Here is an 11,267-nt window from a genome sequence, read left to right as displayed (position 1 = left end):
GGTTCTCACTGTACCAGTTCTGCCTGGCCTGGGGCTCCCTGTGTAGTCCAGGCTGACCTGGAACTGCCTTTGCCTCCTGAGTGCTGGGAGTAAAGGTGTGTACCACAAGCCTGGATCTAGGAGAGTCAAAAGCACACACACACACACACACACACACACACACACACACACACATTTTAGACTGGGAAGGGACACACACACAGCTATTCTAATATGAAAGGAGAATGGAAGCCACCTGTTTTTTGTTTTGTTTTGTTTTGTTTGTTTGTTTGTTTGTATGACAGAAGCATGCCATTGACTCTAGAACTAAACACCACCAGACATTCAAAAAGAAAGTCATTGCTCACTCCACATTTGAATACCATTTTGAAAATTGTAAACAAAATACTAGCAACTGAATCAAGCAGTTTTTGAAAAGGGCTAGAGCAGTTTATTCTAGGAATGAATTGGATTTTTTAAAATTAGGAATTAGTTGTAATTGGTACTCATTATTTTAGCATCAAAAAATCTTTTTGTCAGCCGGGCGGTGGTGGCACACACCTTTAATCCCAGCACTCGGGAGGCAGAGCCAGATGGATCTCTGTGAGTTTGAGGCCAGCCTGGTCTACAGAGTGAGTTCCAGGACAGGCACCAAAACTACACAGAGAAACCCTGTCTTGAAATAAAAAAAAAAAGAAAGAAAGAGAGAGAGAGAGAGAGAGAGAGAGAGAGAGAGAGAGAGAGAAAGAAAGAAAGAAAGAAAGAAAGAAAGAAAGAAAGAAAAAGAAAAGTAAAGAGAAAAGAAAAGAAAATTCCTTGTCTTGGAGAGCACAGAGACTGAAAATGGCCAGTGTGTCTTCTCAACCCCATCCTGGGGAGTGTGGTGAGTGTTTTGGTCTTAAGGCTTAGTGTTTTTATGAATAAAGGAGAGAGAGAGAGAGAATATGAGAGAGAGAGAGAGAGAGAGAGAGAGAGAATACATGGGGTGAATCCAAAGGCTGTGCATGTTAGGCAAGTGCTCTCTCATTGAGCTATATCCCAAGTCCTGGATTTTTTGAGATATAGTCTCACAATGTAGCTAAATCTGACTTCAAATTCCTAATCCTCCTGCCTCAGCTTCCTGAATCCTGGAATTTCAGATGACTGCCACCCTAACTGTCTTGATCTTCATTTGCTGTTTGTTTACTTATTAGAAGATTTAATTTTAGTTGATTTGTTGACCAAGTCTTGCTGTGTATCCTTGATAGGCCTGGACCGCTGTGGAATAATCCTTCTGTATACTGTGTGAATATATGATTGGTTTAATAAACAAGCTGACTGGCCAATAGCTGAACAGGATAAAGTCAGGTGGGAGAGCCTGAGAATGATGGGATGAGGAAGGGTGGAGTCAGAGGAGTCTCCAGCCAAATGCAGAGGGAGCAGGAGATGAACATGCCATGCTAATAAAGATAATACCACATGGCAGAGGAATATGGGCTAACTTAAAATGTAAGAGTTTGGGTTACAGAGCGGAGAGAGTGAGGAGGCTGCATCTGGCTCCCGCCCTCACAGCCATTACAGTACATTGAGCTCCATAGAGACAGCGCCAGGGCAAGCTTGAGCCGGCGGGCACTGGGCGACTCTGTGCCTCGCGGAGGAAAATCAACTAAACATGGGCAAAGGAGATCCTAAGAAGCCGAGAGGTAAAATGTCCTCATATTCATTCTTTGTGCATACTTTCTGGGAGGAACACAAGAAGCAGCACCCAGATGCTTCTGTCAACTTCTCAGAGTTCTCGAAGAAATGATCAGAAAGGTGGAAGACCATATCTGCTAAAGAAAAGGGGAAATTTGAAAACATGGCAAAAACTGACAAGGCTCGTTATGAAAGAGAAATGAAAACCTACATCTCCCCCAAAGGGGAGACCAAAAAGAAGTTCAAGGACCCCAATGCACCCAAGAGGCCTCCTTCGGCCTTCTTCTTCTTCTGTTCTGAGTATCGCCCCAAAATCAAAGGAGAGCACCCCGGCTTGTCCATCGGGGACGTTGCGAAGAAGCTGGGGGAGATGCGGAACAACACCGCTGCGGATGACAAGCAGCCCTGCGAGAAGAAGGCTGCCGAGCTGAAGGAGAAGTATGAGAAGGATACTGCTGCTACAGAGCTAAAGGAAAACCGGATGCGGCCAAGAAGGGGGTCGTCAAGGCTGAAAAGAGAAAGAAAAAGAAGGAAGAGGAAGATGAGGAGGAGGGTGAAGAGGATGAGGAAGAGGAGGAAGAAGAGGAAGACGAAGATGAAGAAGATGATCATGGTGATGAATAAGTTGGTTGTAGTGCATGTTTTTTTTTTCTTGTCTATAAAGCATTTAACCCCCGTACACAGCTCACTCCTTTTAAAGAAAAAAATTGAAATGTAAGGCTGTGTTAAAAAAAAAAAAAGAGTTAGTTAGTAATAAGCCTGAGCTATAAGCCAAGCACTGACAATTAATATAAGCATCTGTGTGGTAATTTGGAAATGGCTCCTGGGAGGGAAAAATCCCCTACACTGAACTTTATTATGGAGAGGAGGCTGGCCTCAAACTTGTGGTGATCCTCCTGCCTCTGTATAAGTGTTACAGCTCTGAGGGCAAAGGTATCCTGGCAGTTAGGAGCCAAGGAATATCACAAAGCCACACCACACAACAAACCTCACACAGGGATTTATTGGGAGGGAAAAACCCAGGATGATGGCTGTCTCTGCTTGGGCAAGAAGCAACAGAGAACCAAACAGAAGAAAGGGTTTATCAAGGGTTTCTTGGGGGGATGGCACTTTCCAGGGTGGGGATTGGTGGATTTTTAAGTCCTGAACCTGGGCTCTTTATTCTAGAGAGTAGAAGTTGGCTGCCTGTGTCTGGTTAGGTGGGTCCCACTGTTAGGGCTTTGGAGTGTTCAGTGGGCAGAGCCTGGCAGTTGTAGGTCATCAGGGGAGGGGCCTGGATGCTCTTGCTCCTTAAGGGACTGACACTTTGCCTTCTGAGTGCTAGGGTTTCAGGCATTTGCCTTAGTCTTCATTTTTTTATTCTTTTTTTTTTTTTTTTTTTTTTTTGAGACAGTGTTTCTCTGTGTAGCTTTGCGCCTTTCCTGGATCTCTCTCTGTAGACCAGGCTGGCCTCGAACTCACAAAGATCCACCTGCCTCTCATTTTTTTATTCTTGCTGTCAACAGCTGTCCCCCAAAGTATGACACTGTTGGGGACCCTGCAAGCACCATGGCAGACAAGGAAATGATCCATGAGAGGTAAAGAATGAAACTCCAGATCTGCCAAGCAGATCTCTATGAGTTTGAGGCCAGCCTGCTCTACAGAGTGAGATCCAGGACAGGCACCAAAACTACACAGAGAAACCCTGTCTCGAAAAACCAAAACCAAACAAACAAGTAAGTAAGTAAGTAAGTAAGTAAGTAAGTAAATAAATAAATAAATAAATAAGAAATATTCCCATTCAAAGGAAAGGGCTCTTGTGCAGTCATCTAGTGTCCCCAAATCAAGAAATGAGCAGCAATAAAAGCACGTCGGGGACCAGCAAGATGGCTCAGCAATAAAAGCACACAATGAAGACAACAACAGCAATAACGAAATTTAAAGGCACTCCAGTATTGCAGCTGGTGACAAAGACGTGCAGGAGCTGCTGCAAGCATGTGGTGGTTCCCACCTCTTGTAGGGGCTGCAGCAGGGAAACCATCCCTCTCTCCATACTTCCGGTGCCCTAAGCTGCCATACCTGCCTTGTCCAAGGGTGTGCCACCCAAAAGTTTGGCATGCACGATGCAATGGCAAACAAAGCAAATTCTCAGCCATGACTCATTTTACTAGACAGGCACCTGGCGGCAGTGGCGAGGACCCTATTGGATGGGCCTGCTCATGGGAGTCCATTTGTTATTACTGTAACAAGTTCCTGAGATAACCAACTTACAAAGAAAAAACGGTGATATTGGCCCACTGCTTTGGGGGTTTCTGTCCATGAGCTGTTGGCCTCTCAGCTCAGGTCGGAATGGAAAGGCAGAACTGCTCACCTAAGGTCCAGAAAGCAAAAGAAAAGAGGAACAGTGTAAGATTTCCTCTTCTACGAGCATTTCCTCAATGACCTGAACGTTTTCCATAGGCTCCACCCCTCAAAGGTTCCAGCCCCTTCCAAAAGTGCCAAGCTGTGGACCAAGCATGGAACACAGGTACCTGAGGTCATTAAGACTAATTATCACAGGGCTGGAGAAATGGTTCGGCAATGCAGAACAGTGGCTGCTCTTCCAAAGGACCTGTGTTCAATTCCCAGCACCCACATGGCAGCTCACACCTGTCTGTAACTCCAGTTCCAGAGGATCTGACACCCTCACACAGACATACATGCAGGTAAAACACCAATGCACATAATATAAAAATAGATAAATCATTAAAAGAATTTTTAAAAGACTAAATACTGCTTTTGAACCCTGAACAAATGACTCTCATGCCATTCAAATAAATTCTTTTTGTGTTTAAGAGAACCAGAGATTATACCTTTTGCTCCCAACAAAAAACACTTAGTGAGTGTACCAGGCTCTCATGCACAATAGAAATTTAAAGCCTTCTCTAACCAGTGGTAAATTGTTTAATTCTTGTATAACATAGCTGTCCTGGTTAGTTTTATGGCAACTTGACATAAACTAGAGTCATTTCAATTGAGATTAGCCTACAGGTAAGCCTGTGGGACACTTCCTTGATTAATGATTGATGTGGGAGTGTATGTATGTATGTATGTATGTATGTATGTGTATATGTACAAATATATGTGTATGTATATGTATATATACACACTATATATGTGATCTCTAGGGAAGAACTTCTGTCCACAATAGGAATGAACTAAAACCTCAGAATAGTAATAGTAATAAAATAGTAATGCAATTCAATTCAAAAATAAAATTTAAATTAAAGATGGCTCAAAATTTAATCTATTTGTAAAACATATATAATACATACATACATACATACATATAAACATAAATATGCTCTCGTTGTGATCACTAGTTTTTAAAAAGACCAGGAAGTTGGATATGGTGGCATATATCTGTACTCCTAACACTCTAGAGAGGCTAAGTCAGGAGGATTACCATGAGTTCAAGCCCGGTCCACAGTGTAAGACTCTGTCTCAAAGCACAAACAAATAAAACACCAAGAACAACGAAGAGAACAAACAAACAGACGCCCCACCCTCCATTCCCCATCCCACCCTCTCAAAAGTCAAGTCCCCCAGGTCAGATTTAGATCCGGGACTTTGCTGCCACCTAGGGGACTCATCTAGTAGTGACCCATTTGCAAAATTCAGAGTCCCCGCGGCCAGAGGCTTTTAATTAAATAAAGCAAAATTCCTTGGAGTTTTGAGCAAGAACTTTTCCACATACCTTCTGATGGAAACTAATATTTTCTAAGCTATGGACACATTTTAAGAAGTGATTAAATAGTGGGCTCTCTCTGAGACATCATGTACCTGTTAGGAGTCTGAGGACACTGAAGACCACACTAGCCATTAGTCCCCAGGAGAGAATCTCTGTTAATAGGGAATTATCTAGAACGTCAGAGAACAGACACAGTTTAATCTTTTATTTTATAAACTTCATCATTTAAAAAAACCTACCAAATAGGGCTGGGCAGGTATGTCTTTATGAATTCTAGGACAGCCAAGGCTACATAGTAAGACTCTGTCTCAAAAACAAAAACAAAAAACAAACCCTATACTCAAAAGAAAACAAAGCCTGCAAATAACTAAAAACATCATACCCCAGATTAAGCAGACGCAAGGTCTATACACCTCAATGACCTTCTATATACTTAGGGCTGGCATTCAGAACAGGAACTGTGTCCATTACCGGCATTTAGTCCTTCCTCATCCCCAATATACTAACCTTTTTGTTCCTGTTCTCTTTTCTTCGTGTTATGCTGTACCCACATGTACATTTGTCTGCATACATTGTTGGTTAGATTCAACACACTAGAAAGAACATGAAATTTATTTCTTTCTCCAATTGTGAGATCTCATTTAATGCTACACATTCTAAGTCTATCCATTTTCCTACAAACTTTTAAACTTCATTTTCTTTACAACTGAATAGTAATCCCATATATTATATTTATATCCTAATATATAATATATATCAATTTATAACCATCTATTGATGGACAACAGATTGATTCTGATTCTTTGCTATAGTGAATAAAGTAGTAATAAACTTGGGGGTTCAGATATTTCTATGGCGGGGAATGGAGTAGTCATATGGTGTTTTTGTTTTGTTTTGTTTTTGACAGGATCTCTCTGTGTAGCACTGGCTGTCCTGGAACTCACAGAGATAAACCTGTCTCTGATTCCAAAGAGCAAGGATTAAAGGCATGCCTGATGGTGGTTGTATTTTTAACGTTTTGAGAATCTCCAAACTGATTTTCATAATGGCTGTATTAATATGCCCCTACCAAGAGTGAATAAGGGTTTCTTTGTCTCCACATCCTCTCCAACATTTGTTGTATGAGGTGGTATCTCAAAGTCATTTTAATTTACATTTCCCTGATGGTTAGGAATGTTGGACTGTTTTTAAAACAGTTATTAGCTTCTTCTTGTTGTTGTTGTTTGGTTTTTGGTTTTTTGGTTTTTCGAGAGTATTTCTCTGTGTAACTCTGGCTGTCCTGAAACTAGCTCTATAGACCAGGCCGACCTTGAACTCATATAGATCTGCCTGCTTTTGCCTCCCAAGTGCTGGGATTAAAGGCATTTGCCACCACCACCCAGTAGTCATTTGTATTTTTTTTTTAAATGTCTATTCCATTCATTTACTTCTCTGTTAATTGGCTGGTTCATTCCCTTGGTATTTAATTTCTGCAGTTCTGGTATTTAAGTTCTGTGCATTAGCCCCTTGTCTAAAGTGCAGCTGGTTAAGGTTCCCTCCCATTCTCTGGGCTGTCTGTTAACTCTGCTGACTGTTTCCTCTGCTGTACAGAAACTTTTTCTCTTCACATCGTCCATCTGTTGATACTGGGGTTCGTTCCTGTGCTGTTGGTGTTCTGTTTAAAAAGCTCTGGCCTACCCCAGTGTTTTGAGGGGTGTATCCTCTGTATTTTCTCTTAAGATTTCAGTGTTTGGGGTTTTTATTAAAGTATTTGATCTATTTTGAAATAATTTTTGTACAAGATGAAAGTCATAAATCTAGCTTAATGTTCCTCTAGGCAGATAGCCAGTTTTGACAGCACAAGGTGTCAGATAGGCTATCTTTTTTCCAAAGTATATTTTTGCCTCCTTTGTCAATGGTAAGGGTATCTACAGGCCCTCTATTCTATCCCACACGGTCTTCCTGTCTGTTTTCATGCCAGCACCATGCTGTTTTTATCACTCTAGATCTGTAATATAATTTAAGGTCATGTTTTGCTCTTACCCCTTAGGATTGTTTTGGCTATTCATGGTCTTTTGGAGTCCCATATGAATTATTGTATTGTTTTTTGTCTAAACCTGTGAAGTATGACATGAGAATTAGTAGATATTACATTAGTTCCATAAATCAATTTTGGTAGAATAGACATTTTCACAAAATTAATTCTTCCTATCCAGAAACATGGAATATTTTTCCATCATATAGTATCTCCTATGATTTGTCAGTATCTTGAGATTTTTCACTGTAGAGGTCTTTCACTTCTTTGGTTAGATATATTCCTAAATATTTATTGGGGGGACTTATTTTGAATAGAACAATTTTTCTAATTTCTTTCTCAGAGAGTAGACTATTAGCATAAATGATTTTTTCACATTGATTTTGTATCTGCAACTTTACTGTGTCTGTTGGGTCCAAGAGTTTTCCAGTAGACTCAGTAAGGTCTTTTAAGTCCATACACTCCACCTGATGAGGTTCTCAATGCCACTCTGACCCCTAGATGAGGTGGGGATAGGGGACACTCAAGTGGGTGTGTCAGGAGACATGGCGGTCCATAGAGCTGCTCACAAATACACCTTATTTTTCCCCAGACTCATGGTAAGATAACATGTCTCAGCTTTATTTGAATGCCACCTTTGAAATAACCTTTGACGTTGAGCAAACATCAAATTGTGTGATTGTGTTGGCAGGTACAATCTGAACAGAAATTCTGAATCAAAATGTGTGCTTTGATGAGCTACTTAACCACAGCTGCAGTAGTGCTGGAGCCCCCGGTGGCAATCACGTTACTCTCCACTGTGTCCTTTTGGATGTCACAGTAAGAAAAAAACCCGCGTGGACTTTCGTTAGAAGTACTAGATGAACGATAGTCTTTACTGTCTCTAGTGACTGAGCTATTGAACTTGTTTGTTATAGCAGCATAACTTAGCCTATGTGGACAGACCACAGCCCCGGAGAAGAACAGATTCAGCTGAGAGTAACAGTCTTGGCCATAGACATGAATGGATACGAATTTGTTCCAACACAGCTTTATTTACAAAAATAGATAATGAATGGGGCTGTGTTTGGCCCGAGGGCCTCAATTTGCCAAGTCCTACTTAAGAATCACTAAGGTGTAAATTGGAATTCTGGTTCTGCTGCCGATTAGCGGTAGGAGTTTGGCAAAGCTTTCTAAGTCTGAGATTCTCCATCTGTAAAATCGGGATTCAAATACCTTCTTCTGAAGCCCATGAGAAAACTGAGATAATGCATAAAGGGTACCGTGAACACAATATGTGTTCAAGAACCGATAGTTGCCTTGTGCTAAGTATAACAGGTTAGAAGTGATTAAGTCAGCAGAAGTTGGCTAAGTCCGGGGGGGGGGCGGGCGCTGGGGACTGGAGATGGACTTTTAGCCAGTTCCTAAGGAGAGAAAAGATAGGAATTGGACAGAGGAGACCAAGAGAACACTCTGTGATTGTTACTCTTGATGGGACAAGTGGTGACTGAGTTGCACTTCCTTCCTCTCCCTCAGATCCTCTGAGAACAGTCTATCTTCAGGGACCTGTCCCCTCTGTGAGTCTGATGATATTAAGACAGCAACAGGCTTTAATCTTCTATACCCTGGAGATTATAACAAGGCCTACATCTTCAATACACAGAAGCAACAGAACCACTGCAACACTATAGCAAAGGTGACTCCATCTACTAAAAACATTCTGGAGGATGGAGCTCTGTTCCAGGCACTTCCGACACTGTGTTTTGACATTTGTTTGTGTTTTTTTCTTTACATATATAAATGTTTTGTCTTGATATATGTTTCTGTCTGCACCAGATGGATGCTTGGTGACCAAGGGGGCAGAAGAGGGCATCAGATGCCCTAGAACTGGAGTTACAGACAATGTGAACCAGCATGTGGGTACTGAGAGCCCAAACCAGATCCTCTGCAAGAGCAAGAGTGCTCTTAACCATGGGCCATCTCTCCAGCCTCAACATACTGTTTTTAAATGCAGCATCACATAGGAGATGAGTGAGTTTTCCAGATTACATATGCCACTCTCCAAGGTTAGAACCTTAACCCATGGATAGATTTCACTAACCATCACATTTGCCAGGTCAAATCTTTACACAGTGTGGTATAAAGAAAAGGACTTTGGAAACAAGAGAAATCTATTTCAATATTTGCCTCTGCCTTTACTCACAGAAAGAAATCTTAGGCAATTCATTTAATCTCTCAGAAGACTCATTTCTCCATCTTCCAAATGAGGCATATAATAGTATCTACCATTCCAGGTTGTTGTGAGAATTGAATGCACCATTACATTTAATGAAATGAAAACTCCCTTGGATGGTTTCTTGCATGCGGTAAACACTTGATGAGGATAGACTTACCTCTCTGTCCCTTTAGTAGCTACTTAGCATCTGAGAACTGGCCCTAATGGAATATTGCTGAATTGTCATCCAAATTTATTAAAAATTATCGTGGGTAGGAGGGTAATTAAAGGAGAGGGAAAGGGTGATTTATAAAATTTAAGGTCACCCTACTTCCTGCTTCCTTCCTTTACTTCCTGTGTTTGGAAGAAAATCTGATCAGCCAGCTTCTTGCACCTGTCACCATGCCATGCCTTCCCTACCATCTGGACTCCATCCCTCTGGAACCATAAGCTAAAATAAATTCTTTCCAAGTTGCTTTTGGTCAGACAATGTTTTATCTGGGACAACAGAAAGATAACTAATATAATATCTGAGCACTAGGCAGCTCACAGACAGGATTAGTGAGCAGAGATACAAACAACCTCTTGCAATCAGCAACATCAAAATTCATCAGTTCTTCAGCTATGAGTAATTGATGTAGCTTTAGAGACACTAAGAGCTGGGGCACTCAATTGTCTGGAGGTATTATGTGTGTAACTGTAGATGTAACCGTCTTGATAAATAAGAAACACAGAGCCAATTGCAGAGTTAAAAGCCAAGAGGTCAGAGCAATAACTGAGAGCACCCTCCAGTGCTTCTGCTGTCTTTCCTCTCCACAAGAGGCCTATTTTCTGTGTCCTGTCTTTTATATAGACTTTCTGTTCTGTCTTCTCATTGGTTGTAAACTCAGCCACATGACCTCTTCGTCACTGCCTATCTGTACAGACCTCCAGGTCTTCTATGGTTGGTATTGAGATTAAAGGCATGTGTCTCCATGCTGGAGGTATCTTTGAACACACAGAGATCCACCTAGCTCTGCCTCCCAAGTGCTGGGATTAAAGGCATGCACCACTACTGCCCAGCTTTTGCTATGGCTTGCTCTGACCCCATGGCAACTTTATTAATATACAAATAAAATCACATTTCAGTACAAATAAAATATCACCATACTCAACCCAAATCATGTATTGGAATCCTAATATCCACTGTGATAGGATTATAAGTAGAAGCCTTTAAGAGGTGATTATGTCACAATAATGGAACCTTCATGAATGGTAGTATGAAGGAAAGACCCTATCCCTTTTTGCCTTGTGAGGAGACAAGAAGGTGCCATCTATGATCTAGAAAGGATCCTCTCACCAGACACTGAATCGCCCAGCCCTCTACAATGTTTTGTTGTTTATAAACCACTGGCCTTGGGTATTTTTGTTTTTTGTTTTTTTAAGATTTATTTATTTATTATGTATAGAGTGTTCTGCCTACATGTATTCCTGCAGGCCAGAAGAGGGCGCCAGATCTCATTACGGATGGTTGTGAGCCACCATGTGGTTGTTGGGAATTGAACTCAGGACCCCTGGAAGAGCAGCCAGTGCTCTTAACCATTGAGCCACCTCTCCAGCCCTGGGTGTTTTGTTATGTGGGTTCTAACAGATGGGAGGTGATGGTAGTGCTAAAGAATAGATGATGATAATCTCAGTGCAACTGTGAGAACAAAACA

General features: G+C 41.5%; 1 pseudogene; it reads left to right on the top strand.

Annotated features, from left to right (window-relative positions):
• The first annotated feature begins 1,586 nt into the window (after positions 1–1,586).
• LOC118590063 lies at positions 1,587–2,277 on the top strand (annotated as a pseudogene).
• Positions 2,278–11,267: the final 8,990 nt, after the last annotated feature.

This window comes from Onychomys torridus, chromosome 8, assembly GCF_903995425.1.
Source record: "Onychomys torridus chromosome 8, mOncTor1.1, whole genome shotgun sequence".
In the NCBI taxonomy this organism is placed as follows: domain Eukaryota; kingdom Metazoa; phylum Chordata; class Mammalia; order Rodentia; family Cricetidae; genus Onychomys; species Onychomys torridus.
Note: the sequence above shows the minus strand (reverse complement) of the source record. Positions and strands in the feature narration are given on the sequence as shown.